The sequence below is a fragment of the Orcinus orca genome, chromosome 15, assembly GCF_937001465.1.
Source record: "Orcinus orca chromosome 15, mOrcOrc1.1, whole genome shotgun sequence".
Classification (NCBI taxonomy): Eukaryota; Metazoa; Chordata; class Mammalia; order Artiodactyla; family Delphinidae; genus Orcinus; species Orcinus orca.
Window position 1 is genome coordinate 44,117,146 of NC_064573.1, and position 19,021 is coordinate 44,136,166.

The 19,021-nt window shown below is 35.8% G+C and overlaps 1 long non-coding RNA gene across 1 annotated transcript in view; it reads right to left on the bottom strand.

Annotated features, from left to right (window-relative positions):
• Window positions 1-16,554: 16,554 nt before the first annotated feature.
• LOC125961244 (uncharacterized) overlaps window positions 16,555-19,021 on the bottom strand; it is a 122,400-nt gene continuing 119,933 nt past the window's right edge. The window contains exon 2 of the long non-coding RNA XR_007471674.1: window positions 16,555-17,720. This is a non-coding gene — a long non-coding RNA (uncharacterized LOC125961244). The remainder of the gene's footprint in view (window positions 17,721-19,021) is intronic.

Below are 19,021 nucleotides of genomic sequence, written 5' to 3' on the forward strand. Positions count from 1 at the left end.
TTGTTTATTTTGTTTTTATTTCAATTTCTCTAGGAGGTGAGTCAAAAAGGATCTTCCTGTGATTTATGTCATAGAGTGTTCTGCCTATGTTTTCCTCTAACAGTTTCATAGTGTCTGGCCTTACATTTTGGTCTTTAACCCATTTTGAGTTTATATTTGTGTGGTGTTAGGGATTGTTCTAATTTCATTCTTTTACATGGAACTGTCCAGTTTTTCCAGCACCACTTATTGAAGAGGCTGTCTTTTCTCCATTGTATATTCTTGCCTCCTTTATCAAAGAAAAGGTGACCATATGTGCATGGGTTTATCTCTGGGCTTTCTATCCTGTTCCATTGATCTATATTTCTGTTTTTGTCCCAGTACCATACTTGATTACTGTTGCTTTGTAGTATAGTCTGAAGCCAGGGAGCCTGATTCCTCTAGCTCCGTTTTTCTTTCTCAAGATTTCTTTAGTTTTTCAGAGTTTTTTGTGTTTCCATACAAATTGTGAAATTTTTTATTCAAGTTCTCTGAAAAATGCCATTGGTAGTTTGGTAGGGATTGCATTAAATCTGTAGACTGCCTTGGGTAGTATAGTCATTTTCACAATATTGATTTTTGGAATCCAAGAACACAGTATATCTCTCCATAAGTTTATATCATCTTTAATTTCTTTTATCAGTGTCTTATAGTTTTCTGCATACAGGTCTTTTGTCTCTTTAGGTAGGTTTATTCCTAGGTATTTTATTCTTTTTGTTGGAATGAAAAATGGGGGTGTTTCCTTAATTTCTCTTTCAGATATTTAATCATAAGTGTATAGGAATGCAAGAGATATCTGTGCATTAATTTTGTTTCCTACTAATTTAACAAATTCATTGATTAGCTCTAGTAGTTTTCTGTTAGCATCTTTTGGATTTTCTATGTATAGTATCATGTCATCTGCAAACAGTGACAGTTTTACTTCTTCTTTTCTGATTTGGATTCAATTTCTTTTTCATCTCTGATTGCTGGGGCTAAAACTTCCCAATCTATGTTGAATGATAGTGGTGAGAATGGACAACCTTGTCTTGTTCCTGATCTTACTGGATATACTTTCAATTTTTCACCAATGAGAATGATGTTGGCTGTGGGTTTGTCATATATGGCCTTTATTATGTTGAGGTAAGTTCCCTCTATGCCTACTTTCTGGAGGGTTTTTCTCATAAATTGTGTTGAATTTTGTCAAAAGCTTTTTCTGCATCTATTGAGATGATCATATCGTTTTTCTCCTTCAATTTGTTAATATGGTTTATCACATTGATTGATTTGCGCATATTGAAGAGTCCTTGCATTCCTGGAATAAACCCCACTTGATCATGGTGTATGATCCTTACAATATGCTGATGGACTCTGTTTGCTAGTATTTTGTTGAGGATTTTTGCATCTATGTTCATCGGTGATATTGGCCTGTAGTTTTCTTTCTTTGTGACATCTTTGTCTGTTTTTGATATCAGGGTGATGGTGGCCTTGTAGAATGAGTTTGGGGGTGTTCTTCCCTCTGCTATATTTTGGAAGAGTTTGAGAAGGATAGGTGTTAGCTCTTCTCTAAACGTTTAATATCATTTGCCTGTGAAGCCATTTGGTCCTTTGCTTTTGTTTCTTGGAAGATTTTAATGACAGGTTCAATTTCAGTGCTTGTGATTGGTCTGTTTATATTTTCTATTTCTTCCTGGTTCAGCCTCAGAAGATTGTGCATTTCTAAGAATTTGTCCATTTCTTCCAGGTTGTCCATTTTATTGGCATATAGTTGCTTGTAGTAATCTCCCATGATCCTTTGTATTTCTGCAGTGTCATTTGTTACTTCTTTTTCATTTCTAATTCTATTGATTTGAATATTCCTTTTTTTGTTGTTGAGTCTGGTTACTGGTTTATCAATTTTGTTTATCTCCTCAAAGAACCAGCTTTTAGTTTTATTGATCTTTTCTATAATTTCCTTCATTTCTTTTCGTTTTTTTCTGATATGCTGTTTAGGATTTCTTTCCTTCTGCTAACTTTGGGGTTTTTGTTCTCCTTTCTCTAATTGCTTTAGGTGTAAGTTTAGGTTGTTTATTTGAGATGTTTCTTGTTTCTTGAGGTAGGATTGTATTGCTATAATCTTCCCTCTTAGAATTACTTTTGCTGCATCCCATAGGTTTTGGGTTGTTGTGTTTTCATTGTCATTTGTTTCTAGGCATTTCTTGATTTCTGCTTTGATTTCTTCAGTGATCTCTTGGTTATTTAGTAGTGTATTGTTTAGCCTCCATGTGTTTGTATTTTTTACCGATTTTTTTCCCCCTGTAATTGATCTCTAGTCTCATAGTGCTGTGGTCAGAAAAAATTCTTGATACAATTTCAATTTTCTTAAATTTACCAAGGCTTGATTTGCAACCCACGATATGATCTATCCTGGAGAATATTCCATGAGCCCTTGAGAAGAAAGCGTATTCTTTTGTTTTTGGATGGAATGTCCTATAAATATCAATTAAGTCCATCTTGTTTTATGTATCATTTAAAGTTTGTGTTTCCTATTTATTTTCATTTTGGATAATCTGTCCATTGGTGAAAGTGGGGTGTTAAAGTCCCCTACTATGATTGTGTTACTGTTGATTTCACCTTTTATGGCTGTTAGAATTTGTCTTATGTATTGAGGTGCTCCTATGTTGGATGCATTTAAAATTGTTATATCTTCTTGGATTGATCCCTTAATCATTATGTAGTGTCCTTCTTTGTCTCTTGTAACAGTCTTTATTTGAAAGTCTATTTTGTCTGATATGAGAATTGCTACTCCAGAGCTCTTTTGATTTCCGTTTGCATGGAATATCTTTTTCCACCCCCTCACTTTCAGTCTGTATGTGTCCCTAGGTCTGAAGTGGGTCTCCTGGAGACAGCATATATAGGGTTCTCATTTCTGTATCCATTCAGCCAATCTATGTCTTTTGGTTGGAGCATTTAATCCATTTACATTTAAGATAGTTATCGATATGTATGTTCCTATTACCACTTTCTTAATTGTTTGGGGTTGTTATTGTAGGTCTTCTCCGTCTCTTGTGTTTCCTGCCTAGAGAATTTCCTTTAGCACTTGTTATAAAGCTAGTTTGGTGGTGCTGAATTCTCTCAGCTTTTGCTTGCCTGTAAAGGTTTTAATGTCTCCATCCAATATGAATGAGACACTTGCTGTGTAGAATAATCTTGGTTGTAGGTTTTTCCCTTTCATCACTTTAAATATGTCTTGCCATTCCCTTCTGGCTTGCAGAGTTTCTGCTGAATGATCAGCTGTTAACCTTATGGGGATTCCCTTGTATGTTATTTGTTGTTTTTCCCTTGCTGCTTTTAATATGTTTTCTTTGTATTTAATTTTTGATAGCTTGATTAATATGTATCTTGGCGTGTTTCTCCTTGGATTTATCCTGTACAGGACTTGATTGACTATTTCCTTTCCCATTTTAGGGAAATTTTCAACTATAATCTCTTGAAATACTTTCTCAGTCCCTTTCTTTTTCTCTTCTATTTCTGGGACCCCTATAATTCGAATGTTGGTGCATTTAATGATGTCCCAGATGTCTCTGAGACTGTCCTCAATTCTTTTCATTCTTTTTTTTTTATTCTCCTCTGCAGTAGTTATTTCCACTATTTTATCTTCTAGGTCACTTATCCATTCTTTAGCCTCAGTTATTCTGTTATTGATTCCTTCTAGAGATTTTTAATTTCATTTATTGTGTTGTTCATCATTGTTTGCTCTTTAGTTCTTCTAGGTCCTTGTTAAAGGTTTCTTGTATTTTCTCCATTCTATTTCCAAGATTTTGGATATTCTTTACTATCATTACTCTCAATTCTTTTTCAGGTAGTCTGCCTATTTCCTCTTCATTTGTTTGGTCTGGTGGGTTTTTACTTTGCTGCTTCATCTGCTGTGTATTTCTCCATTTTCTCATTTAGCTTAACTTAGTGTGTTTGGGGTCTCCTTTTCACAGGCTGCAGGTTCGTGCTTCCCATTGTTTTTGGTTTCTGCCCCCAGTGGGTAAATTTGGTTCCATGTAGGCTTCCTGGTGAAGGAGACTGGTGCCTATGTTCTGGTGGATGAGGCTGGTTCTTGTCTTTCTGGTGGGCAGAACTGTGTTTGGTGGTGTGTTTGGGGGTTGTCTGCAAACTTATTATGATTTTACGCTGCCTCTCTGCTATGGGGTGGGGTTGTGTTCCTGTGTTGGTAGTTGTTTGGCATGGGGTGTCCAGCACTGTAGTTCGCTGGTCATTGAGTGGAACTGGGCCTGAGTTTTGAGATGGGGATCTCTGGGAGTGCTTTTGCCATATGATATTACATGGGGCTTGGTGGTCTCTGTTGGACCAATGTCCTGAACTCAGCTCTCCCAGGTAAGAGGCTCAGGACTGACACCCAGACAGAGCACCAAGATCCTGTCAGCCACATGGCTCAGAAGAAAAGGGAGGAAAAAAAAAAAGAAAGAAAGTTATTAAAATAAAAAAGTATTAGTAAAAAAAGTAATGAAAAAAAGAAACAAAGGGGAGAGCAACCAAATGAATAAACACATCCACCAATGATAAGAAGCACTAAAGACTATACTAAAAAAAAAAGGACAGACAGACAGGACAAATGGTAAAAGCAAAGCTATACATAAAAAATGACACAAAGAAGCATACACACAGACACTCACAGAAAGAGAAAAAGGAAAAAGTATGTATATGCATATATATATATATAAAATAAAAAGGAAGAGAGCCACCAAATCAATAAACAAATCTATCTATGATAATAAGCTCTAAATACTAAACTAAGATAAACATAAAACCAGAAACAAATTAGATGCAGAAAGCAAACCCCAAGTCTACAGTTGCTCCCAAAGTCCACTGCCTCAATTTTGGGATGATTCGTTGTCTATTCAGGTACTCCACTGATGCAGGGTACATCAAGTTGATTGTGGAGATTTTATCTGCTGCTCCTGAGGCTGCTGGGAGAGAGTTCCTTCTTTTCTTTGTTCACCCAGCTCCTGGTGTTCAGCTTTGGATTTGGCCCTGCCTCTGCATGTAGGCCACATGGGGGCATCTGTTCCCCGCCCAGAGAGGATGGGGTTAAAGTAGCAGCTGATTAGGGGGTTCTGGCTCACTCACACTGGGTGGAGGGAGGGGTACAGAATGCAGGGTAAGCCTGCGGTGGCAGCAGAGGCTGGTGTGCCATTGCAAGAGCCTGCAGCGTGCCATGTGTTCCCCTGGGGACGTTGCCCCTGGATCACAGGACCCTGGCAGTGGCGGGATGCACAGGCTCCCTGGAAGGGAGGTGTGGATAGTGACCTGTGCTTGCACACAGGATTCTTGGTGGCTGCAGCAGCAGTCTTAGCATTTCATGCCCATCTCTGGTGTCCGTGCTGATTGCCATGGCTTGCGCCACTCTCTGGAGCTCGTTTAGGCAGTGCTCTGAATCCCCTCTCCTCGCACATCCCAAAACAATGGTCTCTTGCCACTTAGGCAGTTCCAGACTTTTTCCCGGACTCCCTCCCAGCTAGCTGTGGTGCACTAGTCCCCTTCAGGCTGGGTTCACGCAGCAAACCCCTGTCCTCTCCCTCGGATCTGGCCTCCAAAGCCCAAGCCTCAGCTCTCAGCCCCCACCTACCCTGGCGTGTGAGCAGACAAGCCCTCAGGCTGGTGAGTGCTGGTCAGCAGTGATCCTCTGTGTGGGAATCTCTCCACTTTGCCCTCTGCACCCCTGTTGCTGTGCTCTCCTTAATGGCTCTGAAGATTCCCCCACTGCCCAGCCCATGTCTCCACCAGTGAAGTGGCTTCCTAGTGTGTGGAAACTTTTCCTCCTTCACAGCTCCCTCCCAGAGGTGCAGGTCCCATCCCTATTCCTTTGTCTCTGTTTTTTCTTTTGCCCTACCCAGGTACGTGGGGAGTTTCTTGCATTTTGGGAAGTCTAAGGTCTTCTGCCAGCATTCAGTAGGTGTTCTGTAGGAGTTGTTACACATGTAGATGTAGTTTTGATGTATTTATGGGGAGGAAGGTGATCTCCACATCTTACACCTCTGCCATCTTGAAGGCCCCCCCCATAGAATATTTAGGTCTTTCTATTATATTTACCTTTTTTATATTCACTATTTTAAGTTCTATTAATATATTTATTAAAGGCACATCTGAGTTTTTACTGGAACATTTATTATTCTTACATTGATATTATCATAAGCATAAATATTATAGAACACTTACAATCCACAAAATTGTGGATTTAGAGAAAATGACTTCGAAATTCCTGTCCAATCATATGCAAAATGACACATAGTAGGTTAGTCATAAATTGCACTTTCGAAAAAGGATGATATATCTATATTTAGGTCAAAGGTATTTGGTTTAGGGTGCTCACTGAAAGTCCTTAGGTCACTTGCTTACTTAATCTATAGCTTAAACACTGGGCATTTATCATTGTTTTAAAATTACTCAACCAGACTCTTACAAGTTGTATTCCTTGGATTAAAAACTTACAGTTTGTTTTAAGCTCTTAGAGATGTATAAACATTACCTACCATATTTCTGAAATCAAAGAAATATATACATATTTATTCTTAATTTGTTGAGATGACATTTTAATTATCTATTCTGCATGATTTTTTTCTATTCAATAAAAAGTGTCTCAGTTGGGAAGAAAAATAATTGATAGCCTGCGTTATAACAACACATCATTTTAGCATCAAACTCTGGTTTATGACATTTTTACTTTTTGGATTTTGTGTTCTTGTATTTCATAATCCTAGAAGTGAACTAATTCAAAGAATGTCTTTGTAATGCCTGGTCAGATGTACTATCTTCTAGGGGTGAGCCATTAGTAGCAGTCAATAGTTAGCTACATTTACTATTTTACCTACCATTTACTCTAAAATACACAGTAGGCCTGTTTACAATATGTGCTGAACAGTTGTAACCCATCTATTCAAACATTTTATTCCAATTTTGCCCCAAATGTACAAAAAAGCATCTATCTATAAAAAACAATTTACTAGCAAAATTTTCACAGTGGGAGGTATATATATACTAAAACATCTTTATATAATATGACTTTCTCACTTTATAAAAATAAAAATTGCTATCTTCAACATAATTTGAACGTTTTATTTGTATGAATGTATCAACATTTTATATTTTTCTCCCTGGTGGGTTTGTTTTGTGAAGGATCATGGGGGTAAAATTGCAGGAAAGGCTCTCAAATAAAATAGTTTTAAAACTTCTTTCTCAATCTTAATGCACACTTCCTGGTATCAAAGGAAGATTATGTTAATATGCCTGGGGAAAAGACGAAATGTGTATTCTAGACTGACAGATACGTTTACCAGACATCTGACATTGCAGAAAGCATCTGAGGGATCAAATAATATACATCTTTTTTTTTTTTAATTTAAGTAAGTGGGATACTTAAAAATCTGGTAGAGAAGCTATCTTTAGGGATGAGTAGTTACCTGACCCATGCTAAAGCTTTCAAAAATGTAATCAATGTTATCAACACCTGGTAAGATCATATTGTTACTCCACTCATGAAACATAACTGGGAAATAGGCTTTATACACCATACTACCAAACAGGATGAGTGGTAGAATAAAATTCTTGCAAACCAACACATATCTAAATGAGAACAGGCATATTCTTGACTTCAACTGATCAAATGTACAAAGAAACACAAAACTTAATGCCACTATGCAATTACAGACACAACCAGGATGTCCAAGAGACAACTCCTCAGCTAGGCTTTCAGGTCTTTCTTGACTATTCCTTTTCTTTCTTTACCTCTCCCTTCCATATACCTTCCATTTTTTTGTCCTGCTCAAAGTTGTTTACATATTTTTGTAATCATGAAAGGAAAATTAAAAGATTGAGAAGAGAGGGAAGAGGTGGGTGGAAGAGACAAAATCTAACTATTTGTTTCTTAGAAAAAGAAACATGGACAAGAGGGGCAGCCAGTTCTAGAAATGTGCTGGCCCGACATCACATGATGAATGTAAACACTGTCAATGAGCTCCCATATTTATGGATCCTGCTCTCATACTCACTGCCATCTGGTCACCATCAATTCAAGCAAAGAGTCAGCTATCAAGCAGTGGCTTTAGTTTCACGAAGCTGTTGACAACTGTTGTGAAAAAGTTAAAATGTTTCTGCTCCTAGAAACTTGCTTTTGAAGCATATTGTGAAATTATGAAGAGAATCCCTAGGGAAGAGCTGAATGTTTTATACAATGTATCTACCGAAAAACATTTTCATTCAACTCAAGTATGTTGTAAAAATCAGGGAGAATTAAGGAACTAGTCAAACTGGAAAAGAAGTAAGAATTTCCTAAGTGCTGCACTGGGATCTGTTGTTAAAGGGAGCTTTGACCTCTGGTTTCAATAGAACTCTGTGGTAGAATTGAATCCACTCCATGTACCTGGCTGTGTGGTATCTTTGATTTAATTACTTTACTGTTGTTTAATATTCTGAGCTGTTAGATTTGACTTTTTGAATCAGGAGGGGAAAAATACTATTCAGATTTAGAGTTTTAAAAAAGTTTAATCAGCATTAAAGAACTAGGCACAAGAACCCAAGAAGAAAGTATTAATGGTGACTAAAATAAAAATTTTAAAACACTTACTATGAAAAAAGTAGCATACCAAATTTAAAAATGTATTAGTTTTGAAAACAGCATGTATTCTTACCAATTATACTTTAGTTTCTTAAAGGAAATGACGTCTGTCAACTTCAGAACCTAAGGTACAAAAGACCTTTTCAATGCATATATTTCAATGGATAGAGAAATGATTCATTAATATATTCCCTAAAAAGATTTTCAATTAGTGATATTCAATGCAATTTTTGAATGAATAAACAAAAGATTAAATATCAAGTCTGATACGGACTATAGCAGATACCTCTCATGCACTGGTTTAGGTAACCTCTGATCTCTTATTTCAGTTGTCTTTATTCCAGCCACACTGGGTGACCATTTGTGTATGGCCTTCGCAACTTCATGCAGATGCAACTTGACAGCACTTCATATTATGTTTATATCATGTGTTCTTGCCTCGTACCGAGGGCATTTTTCATAATGAGGTTTGAGGCACAAAAGGATGTAGTTTGGTACCCAAGAACACAACAGCCAGAAGAACAAGGGATTTAACATTTCATAGGATGAACTTTTGTCCAGTGGGACTCAGGACCCATCCCTCCTTTTTTATATCACTGGATGGATTGTGTGAAAATGAAGTTTCTTGGTTATTTAACATACAGTCCCACATGACCAAATCACACTAGCACTTAGACGCAGCCTTTTCAATAACATCTTTCTAACTCTTCTTTTCACCTTTCTTCTCACTCCTTATCCCTAGGTTTGTACTCTTTCATACAATAACAGTATATTTCTTTACTTCACCCTCTGCATTCTTGGAAACCCAGGCAAGGCATGGGTAACGCTATCTGAAAATTTCAGTACTGAATTTGAGACTCTTGGGGTGTGTGTGTGTGTGTGTGTGTGTGCGTGTGCGCACACAGTGCTTTGGGTATAGATTAGAACCCAATAAATAAATACAAAAGCAGTACCTCATCCTCTGAGCAAATTTAATAAATAGTTTTTAAGATAATCTGATTACATACATTCCCACCATGAAGCACTAATTTAACTGAGCTATTCTTTGACTAAAACAGACTCATAAAAGTTTACATTGATCTTGACCATAACCTTTTTATTCTTTAATTTAAATTTTATGTATATATATAATTAATATATGTGTAGTCCAGCAATTAAAAATAAATGTATTGCAAGGTTTATTAATATGAAATGTAAAGGTAACTTAATAGGTCATGTCTTCACCTAGTTGCTTCTCCCCCAACTGTGACATCTACTTCCATGTGAAAGAAGCCCCAAGCGTATCTCATCTGTATCTTCTCTCTGCCCCTTTATTCATTTGGTCCTTCTGAATGGTCCTAAAAATGACTTCTATAACAAGTTTAGAGTAAAAAACTGATGCATCACGTTTTTTTCTCTTCTTTCACTGGAGATCAAATAGTTCTGTAAGCAAGATTTCTTCCATGCTCCCAGTTAGCTCAGTGTGAGTAAGCACTGAGTACTACTGGCCTGCCTCATTCCCATATTGTCAATGACTATGTATGGCAAAAATGGATAAACAGTTGTTATGGACATTAATTATGACTAATAATAAAATTATGATTATATTAATGAATATAATGTATTAAATGAGTTCTATTTAGCAAACATAAAAGCTTTAATTATGAATATCTTCACTTCATAAAAAAATTAAAAGCTTAAAATCAGTTCAATGCTCCAAGTCCCAATGCCTGGAAACAAGTCAAAATTCCAAATTACAATTCTGCTCAGGGATCATCTTTATATAAAAGGAAGAACATATTGCAAAATGATAATAGGGCTTACCTCTGGTTAGTGGAATTATGACATTATTTAATTTTCTTCCAGATGATTTTCTAACTTTTAAATGTTTATAATCACAATTATAAAACACCTTTCCTGCTTATTTTGATCATGCCTGTAATTCTTCCATCACAATCATTATTTGAGGCAAATCATTATATTGGTCTCAACTTTTCAAATGCAAATTCCCTTAAAAACATCATAATTTAAACTCTTTAAATATAATAAAAATTAGCTTATTACTTTGTTAGATTACTTTTTCTCTGGCAGGAATAATAAGGAATAAGAAATAATAAGGCAGTGCTTTGGGGAGTTGCTGAAGACTATGAAATATAAGATAGTGGAACTATTGATTAAAAATTTTCCATTGTCATTTCAACAAAAATCATTTGTATATTCTGACTTTTTAAGACAATTTGTGCATTTGTATATGAGATAGTTAGGTTTTTCTGGAGAAATACAAAAGATGTCCTTTGCCTGTACAGAAACAGAAGAGAAGTAAATACGGTCTGTGCATGACATTTTTACAGAAGTATTATCACTTCTACAACCCTCAATCTCCCTGCTTTCCTTTGTTTTTTATTACAGTTCAGCTTTTGCCTTTAATGCTATGACATCTAGTAGATAAGCATCTAGATGCGACTTAACAAAGTAGAAAGTTAAGTATTAATCAGATATTCCTGATTCATGGCAAAGTCACTGGCTTAACTGGAATTAATTCTTCAAATTTTAAGTGTTAAATGTTATAGCATTCTCATAACAAGGGACTCTAAAATTAAGTCATAGTTTTTAAGTTAAATTTTATGTCATTGACCACTGGCGCCTGTGTTACGTCATGCTATTTCATTGTTTTCATTGTTTTTACTATAAAAACTTCTCTAAGTGGGAAACACAAGATAAAACCCCAGAAAAACAACTAAATGAAGTGGAGATAGGCAACCTTACAGAAAAAGAATTCAGAATAATGGTAGTGAAGATGATCCAGCACCATGGAAAAAGAATACAAGCAAAGATCGAGAAGTTGCAAGAAATGTTTAACAAAGAACTAGAAGAATTAAAGAACAAACAAACAGAGATGAACAATACAATAACTGAAATGAAAACTACACTAGAAGGAATCAATAGCAGAATAACTGAGGCAGAAGAACGGATAACTGACCTGGAAGACAGAATGGTGGAATTCACTGCTGAGGAACAGAATAAAGAAAAAAGAATGAAAAGAAATGAAGACAGCCTAAGAGACCTCTGGGACAACATTAAAAGCAACAATATTTGTATTATAGGGGTCCCAGAAGGAGAAGAGAGAGAGAGAAAGGACCAGGAGAAATATTTGCAAAGATTATAGTCGAAGACTTCCCTAACATGGGAAAGGAAATAGCCACACAAGTCCAGGAAGCACAGTGAGTCCCACACAGGATAAACCCAAGGACAAACACACGGAAACACATAGTAATCAAATTGGCAAAAATTAAAGACAAAGAAAAATTATTGAAAGCAGCAAGGGAAAAATGACAAATAACATACAAGGGAACTCCCATAAGGTTAACAGCTGATTTCTCAGCAGAAACTCTACAAGCCAGAAGGGAGTGGCATGATATACTTAAAGTGATGAAAGGGAAGAACCTAAAACCAAGAGTACTCTATCCGGCAAGGATCTCATTCAGATTTGATGGAGAAATCAACAGCTTTACAGACAAGTGAAAGCTAAGAGAATTCAGCACCATGAAACCAGCTCTTCAACAAATGTTAAAGGAACTTCTCTAAGTAGGAAACACAAGAGAAGAAAAGGACCTACAAAAAAAAACCCCAATCAATTAAGAAAATGGTCACAGGAAAATACATATTGATAATTACCTTAAACGTGAATGAATTAAAGGCTCCAAACCAAAGACACAGGCTTGCTGAATGGATACAAAAACAAGACCCATATATATGCTGTCTATAAGAGACCCACTTCAGACCTAGGGACACATACAGACTGCAAGTGAGGGGATGGAAAAAGATAGTCCATGTAAATGGAAATCAAAAGAAAGCTGGAGTAGCTATACTCATATCAGATAAAATAGACTTTAAAATAAATGATGTTACAAGAGACAAGGAAGGACACTACATGATCAAGGGATCAATCCAAGAAGAAGATATAACAAATATAAATATATATGCACCCAACATAGGAGCACATCAATACATAAGGCAACTGCTAACAGCTCTAAAATAGGAAATCGACAGTAACACAATAATAGTGGGGGACTTTAACACCTCACTTACACCAATGGACAGATCATCCAAAATGAAAATAAATAAGGAACCAAAAGCTTTAAATTACACAATAGACCAGATAGATTTAATTGATATTTATAGGACATTCCGTACAAAAATAGTAGATTACACTTTCTTCTCAAATGCGAACGGAATATTCTCCAGTATAGATCACATCTTGGGTCACTAATCAAGCCTCAGTAAATTTAAGAAAATTGAAATCATATCAAGCAACTTTTCTGGCCACAACGCTATGAGATGAGGAATGAATTACCGTGAAATAAATGTAGAAAACATAAACACATGGAGGCTAAAGAATATGTTACTAAATAACCAAGAGATCACTGAAGAAATCAAAGACGAAATCAAAAAATACCTAGGGACAAAGACAATGAAAACACAACAATCCAAAACCTACTGGATGCAGCAAAAGCAGTCCTAAGAGGGAAGTTTATAGCTATAAAAGCCTACCTCAGGAAACAAGAAAAATCTCAAGTAAACAATCTAAACTTACACCTAAGGGAACTAGAGAAAGAGCAAAGAAAATCCAAAGTTAGCAGAAGGAAAGAAATCATAAAGATCAGAGCAGAAATAAATGAAATAGAAACAAAGAAAACAATAGCAAAGATCAATAAAACTAAAAGCTGGTTCTTTGAGAAGATAAACAAAATTGATAAACCATTAGGCAGACTCATCAAGAAAAAGAGAGAGAGGACTAAAATCAATAAAATTAGGAACGAAAAAGGAGGAGTTACAACAGACACCACAGAAATACATAGCATCTTAAGCGACTACTACAAGCAACTCTATGCCAATAAAATGGACAATCTGGAAGAAATGGACAAATTCTTAGAAAGGTATAACCTTCCAAGACTGAACCAGAAAGAAACAGAAAATATGAACAGTCCAATGACAAGGAATGAAATTGAAACTGTGATTAAAAATCTTGCAACCAACAAAAGTCCAGGACCAGAGGACTTCACAGGTGAATTCTATCAAACATTTAGGGAAGAGCTAACACTCATCCTTCTCAAACTCTTCCAAAAAATTGCAGAGGAAGGAACACTCCCAAACTCATTCTATGAGGCCACCAACACCCTGTTACCAAACCAGACAAATATACTACAAAAAAAGAAAATTACAGACCAATATCACTGATGAATATAGATGCAAAAATCCTCAACAAAATACTAGCAAACAGAATCCAACAACACATTAAAAGGATCATATACCATGATCAGGTGGGATTTATCCCAGGGATGCAAGGATTCTTCAATATACGCACGTCAATCAATGTGATACACCATATTAACAAACTGAAGAAGAAAAACCGTATGATCATCTCAATAGATGCAGAAAAAGTTTTGACAAAATTCAACACCCATTTATGATAAAAACTCTCCAGAAAGTGGGCATAGAGGAAACCTGCCTCAACATAATAAAGGCCATATACAACAAACCAACAGCAAACATCATTCTCAATGGTGAAAAACTAAAAGCATTTCCTCTAAGATCAGGAACGAGACAAGGTTTTCCACTGTCACCACTATTATTCAACATAGTGTTGGAAGTCCTAGCCACAGCAATCAGAGAAGAAAAAGAAATAAAACGAATACAAATTGGATAAGAAGAAGTAAAACTGTCACTATTTGCAGATGACATGATACTACACATAGAAAATTCTAAAAATGCCACCAGGAAACTACTAGAACTAATCAATGAATTTGGTAAAGTTGCAGGATACAAAATTAATGCACAGAAATCTCTTACATTCCAATACACTAATGATGAGAAATCTGAAAGTGAAATTAAGGAAACACTCTCATTTACCACTGCCACAAAAAGAATAAAATACCTAGGAGTAAACCTACCTAGGGAAACAAAAGACCTGTATGCAGAAAACTATAAGACACTGATGAAAGAAATGAAAGATGATACCAACAGATGGAGAGATATACCATGTTCTTGGATTGGAAGAATCAATATTGGGAAAATGACTATATTACCCAAGCAATCTACAGATTCAATGCAATCCCTATCAAATTACCAATGGCATTTTTTACGGAACTAGAAGAAACAATCTTAAAATTTGTATGGAGACACAAAAGACCCCGAATATCCAAAGCAGTCTTGTGGGGAAAAAATGGAGCTAGAGGAATCAGACTCCCTGACTTCAGACTATACTACAAAGCTACAGTAATCAAGATAATATGGTACTGGCAGAAAAACAAAAACACAGATCAATGGAACAAGATAGAAAGCCCAGAGATAAACCCATGCAACTATGGTCAACTAATCTATGACAAGTGGGGCAAGGATATACAATGGAGAAAAGACAGTCTCTTCAACAAGTGGTGCTGGGAAAAGTGGACAGCTACATGTAAAAGAATGAAATTAGAACACTCCCTAATACCATACACAAAAATAAACTCAAACTGGATTCGAGACCTGAATGTAAGACCGGACACTATAAAACTCTTAGAGGAACACATAGGAAGAACACTCTTTGACATAAATCACAGCAAGATCTTTTTTGATCCACCTCCGAGAGTAATGGAAATAAAAACAAATATAAACAAATAGGACCTATTGAAATATCAAAGCTTTTGCACATCAAAGGAAGCCATAAATATGATGAAAAGACAACTCTCAGTATGGGAGAAAATATTTGTAAACGAATCAATGGACAAAGGATTAATCTTCAAATATATAAACAGCTCATGAAGGTCGGTATTAAAAAAACAAAAAAACCCAATCCAAGAATGGGCAGAAGACCTAAATAGACATTTCTCCAAAGAAGACACACAGATCACCAAGAATCACATGAAAATCTGTTCAACATCACTAATTATTAGAGAAATGTAAATCAAAACTACAATGAGGTATCACCTCATACCGGTTAGAATGGGCAACATCAGAAAATGTACAAACAACAAATGCTGGAGAGGGTGTGGAGAAAAGGGAACCCTCTTGCACTGTTGGTGGGAATGTAAATTGATACAGCCACTATGGAGAACAGTATGGAGTTTCTTTTAAAAACTAAAAATAGAATTAACATATGATCCAGCAATCCTACTACTGGGCATATACCCAGAGTAAGCCATAATTCAAAAAGACACATGCACCCCAATGTTCATTGCAGCGCTATTTACAATAGGCAGGTTATGGAAGGAACCTAAATGCCCATCGACAGATGAATGGCTAAAGAAGTTTTGGTACATATATACAATGGAATATTACTGAGCCATAAAAAAGGAACGAAATTAGGCCATTTGTTGAGACATGGATGGATCTAGAGACTCATACAGAATGAAGTAAGTCAGAAAGAGAAAAACGAATATCGTATATTAATGCATATATGTGGGACCTAGAAAAATGGTACAGATGAAGCAGTTTGCAGGGCAGAAACTGAGACACAGATGTAGAGAACAAATATATGGACACCAAAGGGGGAAAGCTGTGGGGGGGGGTGTGGGGGTGTGTGTGATGAATTGGGCGATTGGTATTGACATATATACACTTGTGTATATAAAATTGATGACTAATAACCTGTTGTAAAAAAAAAATGTGCCTTCTTGATAAAATGTTTAAAAACAAATTTTTGAGAAAATATATTACTCAGATATTTTTAAAACTCACAAAAAATGCACCAAAATCTTTGAGAAATTAATATGGAAATCTTAAAATTGAAAAAGTAATACTGGAAAGAATAGTCAGTAGCAATTAAGCCAATTTTACAAGATAAAAACAGAAAAATAAATTTACTTACCTTACATTTAGAATGATTGTGATGATAAATAGCTGTCATATGTTTGTAACAGAAAATGAAAATGAAATAAAAATATTTAAATTAAAAAGCAAAGTATAAAACACAGCAAATTAATACAATAAGTAACTTTTGAAAAGTCAAAAGTTGTTTTTTTAATTTCAATTAGGTAAATATGTCTGTAAAAATCTTGGAAAATGAATTTTTACCTAAGGTCTGTTTTGATTAAAAACAAGTATACATATATTCTAAATCATTTCAGAATTATTTACAGAACAAAAAATTCACGAAAGATAGAACAAATACACTAGATAAGGTAAAATGTTATTGTTTAAATTCTGTTTATAGGAAGCAAACATTTGAGATTGTATCAAAATACAAAATTGGGAAAAAATCTGCTTCTAAAGAATTAGATTAAAACGGAATGATGTGGAAGAGCTTAAAGCCAAAAATATATGTTACAGAAACCTACACCCAATTAAGGAAAAGACAACAATATTAATATCCAGCAAAAATAATAGAAGAGTAGCACAGTCAGTGATGAATACCAATCAAACTTGAACTTCAATGCACCAAATTAATAGGCATGCAATTAAAAACAAGGTTAGGGACTTCCCTGGTGGCGCAGTGGTTAAGAATCCACCTGTCAGTGCAGGGGACACAGGTTCGATTCCTGGTCTGGGAATTTCCCACATGCCACGAGCAACTAAGCCCGTGTACCACAACTACTGAGCCTGTGCTCTAGGGCCCACGTGCTGCAACCACTGAAGCCCACACACCTAGAGCCCACAACAAGAGAAGCCACCGCAATGAGAAGCCCGTGCACCGCAAGGAAGAGTAGCCCCTGCTCGCCACAACTAGAGAAAAGTCCACGTGCAGCAACAAAGAAGACCCAACGCAGCGAAAACAAAACAAAACAAAAAAAACAAGGTTAGCCACTGAAAGACAAACCAACAACTCTCTAATTTTACTAGCATGCTTTAACACGTGACCTTATTTCACCCTACACAAGAATACCTGAATTTAAAAGAGAGGATTTGGTTAATCCAATCAACATAATGGAACTAACGGATACGCAAATCCTTATGCTTTACTAAGATTTTACTCACATTTTACATCTCTATTTGAACATATGTTCAATGGGCTATTTATGTAACTTTTCTTTATAAATTTTAAAAAAATTAAAAATAATTGTGTACATTAAAAACCTAAAGTGCTTTTCTTTTTCTTTCTTTCTTTTTTTTGGCCACGCAGCTTGCAGGATCTTAGTTCCATCACCAGGGATCCAATCCTGCCCTGGCAGTGAAAAAAAAGTCTTTTTAAAAATTAAGACTAGGGCTTCCCTGGTGGCGCAGTGGCTGAGAATCTGCCTGCCGATGCAGGGGACATGGGTTCGAGCCCTGGTCTGGGAAGATCCCACATGCCGGGGAGCAACTAGGCCCATGAGCCACAACTACTGAGCCTGCGCGTCTGGAGCCTGTGCTCCGCAACAAGAGAGGCCGCGATAGTGAGAGGCCCGCGCAACGCGATGAAGGGTGGCCCCCACTTGCTGCAACTGGAGAAAGCCCTCGCACAGAAACGAAGACCCAACACAGCCAGAAATAAATAAATTAATTAATAAATTAAAAAAAAAATCCAAATTCCTTTTAAAAAAAAATTAAGACTATAATAAAAACATAGTTATAAATAAATGGAAGTCAAAAAAGCATTACTGCATCTAAGATTTTATTTCGTAAGCCAAAAATTGATAAAAATTAGTTTTTTGAAAACATGATTAATAATAAAAGAACAAAATGGTCCTAATTCATACCCATCAGCAGCATTTTAGGTGACACACAAACATCAGATCTAAGGGGAAAATTGTTGAGGGAAAAATTACCATCTCAGCTTTTATATTTTATAAAAAAAAATTTAGATACTTAATGTGAACACAGATAATGCTTCTTTGAAAAGAAAATAGGGTTAGCCTTGAATTCTAACAAGCTGTGATGTTGCTGAAAAGTAGGCGTAGAAAATGCTGTGTACTTTCTGAGGGATGTATTATATTCAATCTTTGTATATCCTGTAAATGTATTCATTTATACTTATAGAGATTTCAGTGTGTTTTCAAATTTGGTTTGCCTAATTCTAGAAGGTTGCTTATTAAATTGTACAATGGAGTTTTAAAACAGACTTAAAAAAAAGAAACTAAATAGAATAGTTTCTCTCTGAATATGGTTTTGCTGTAACTAACATTACTATTGACCCAATGATTTCTATTTTGCATTGTGATCATCAAAGTTCTATTCTTAACCTTCTTGCTGTACATTTTTTTCCTAGACAATTATATCCAATTCATTATTTTAACACATACACTGATAATGTCTGATCATTATGACCATCTTAGGCCAATAATACCTATGGATTCAATATTTTTAGTTGAAGTCCTCAAAATGCCTCAATTTTGATATAGCTCAAATATAGAACCTAACACGGACTCACCTCCAAAATCTTCATTTCCTTGCACATGCTTATTCAGTAAGTGTATTCACTATTCCCCCAAGGCAGGAATCTGTCAACTATCTAAAGTGCTATTCTTTTTTTTTTTTTTACCAACC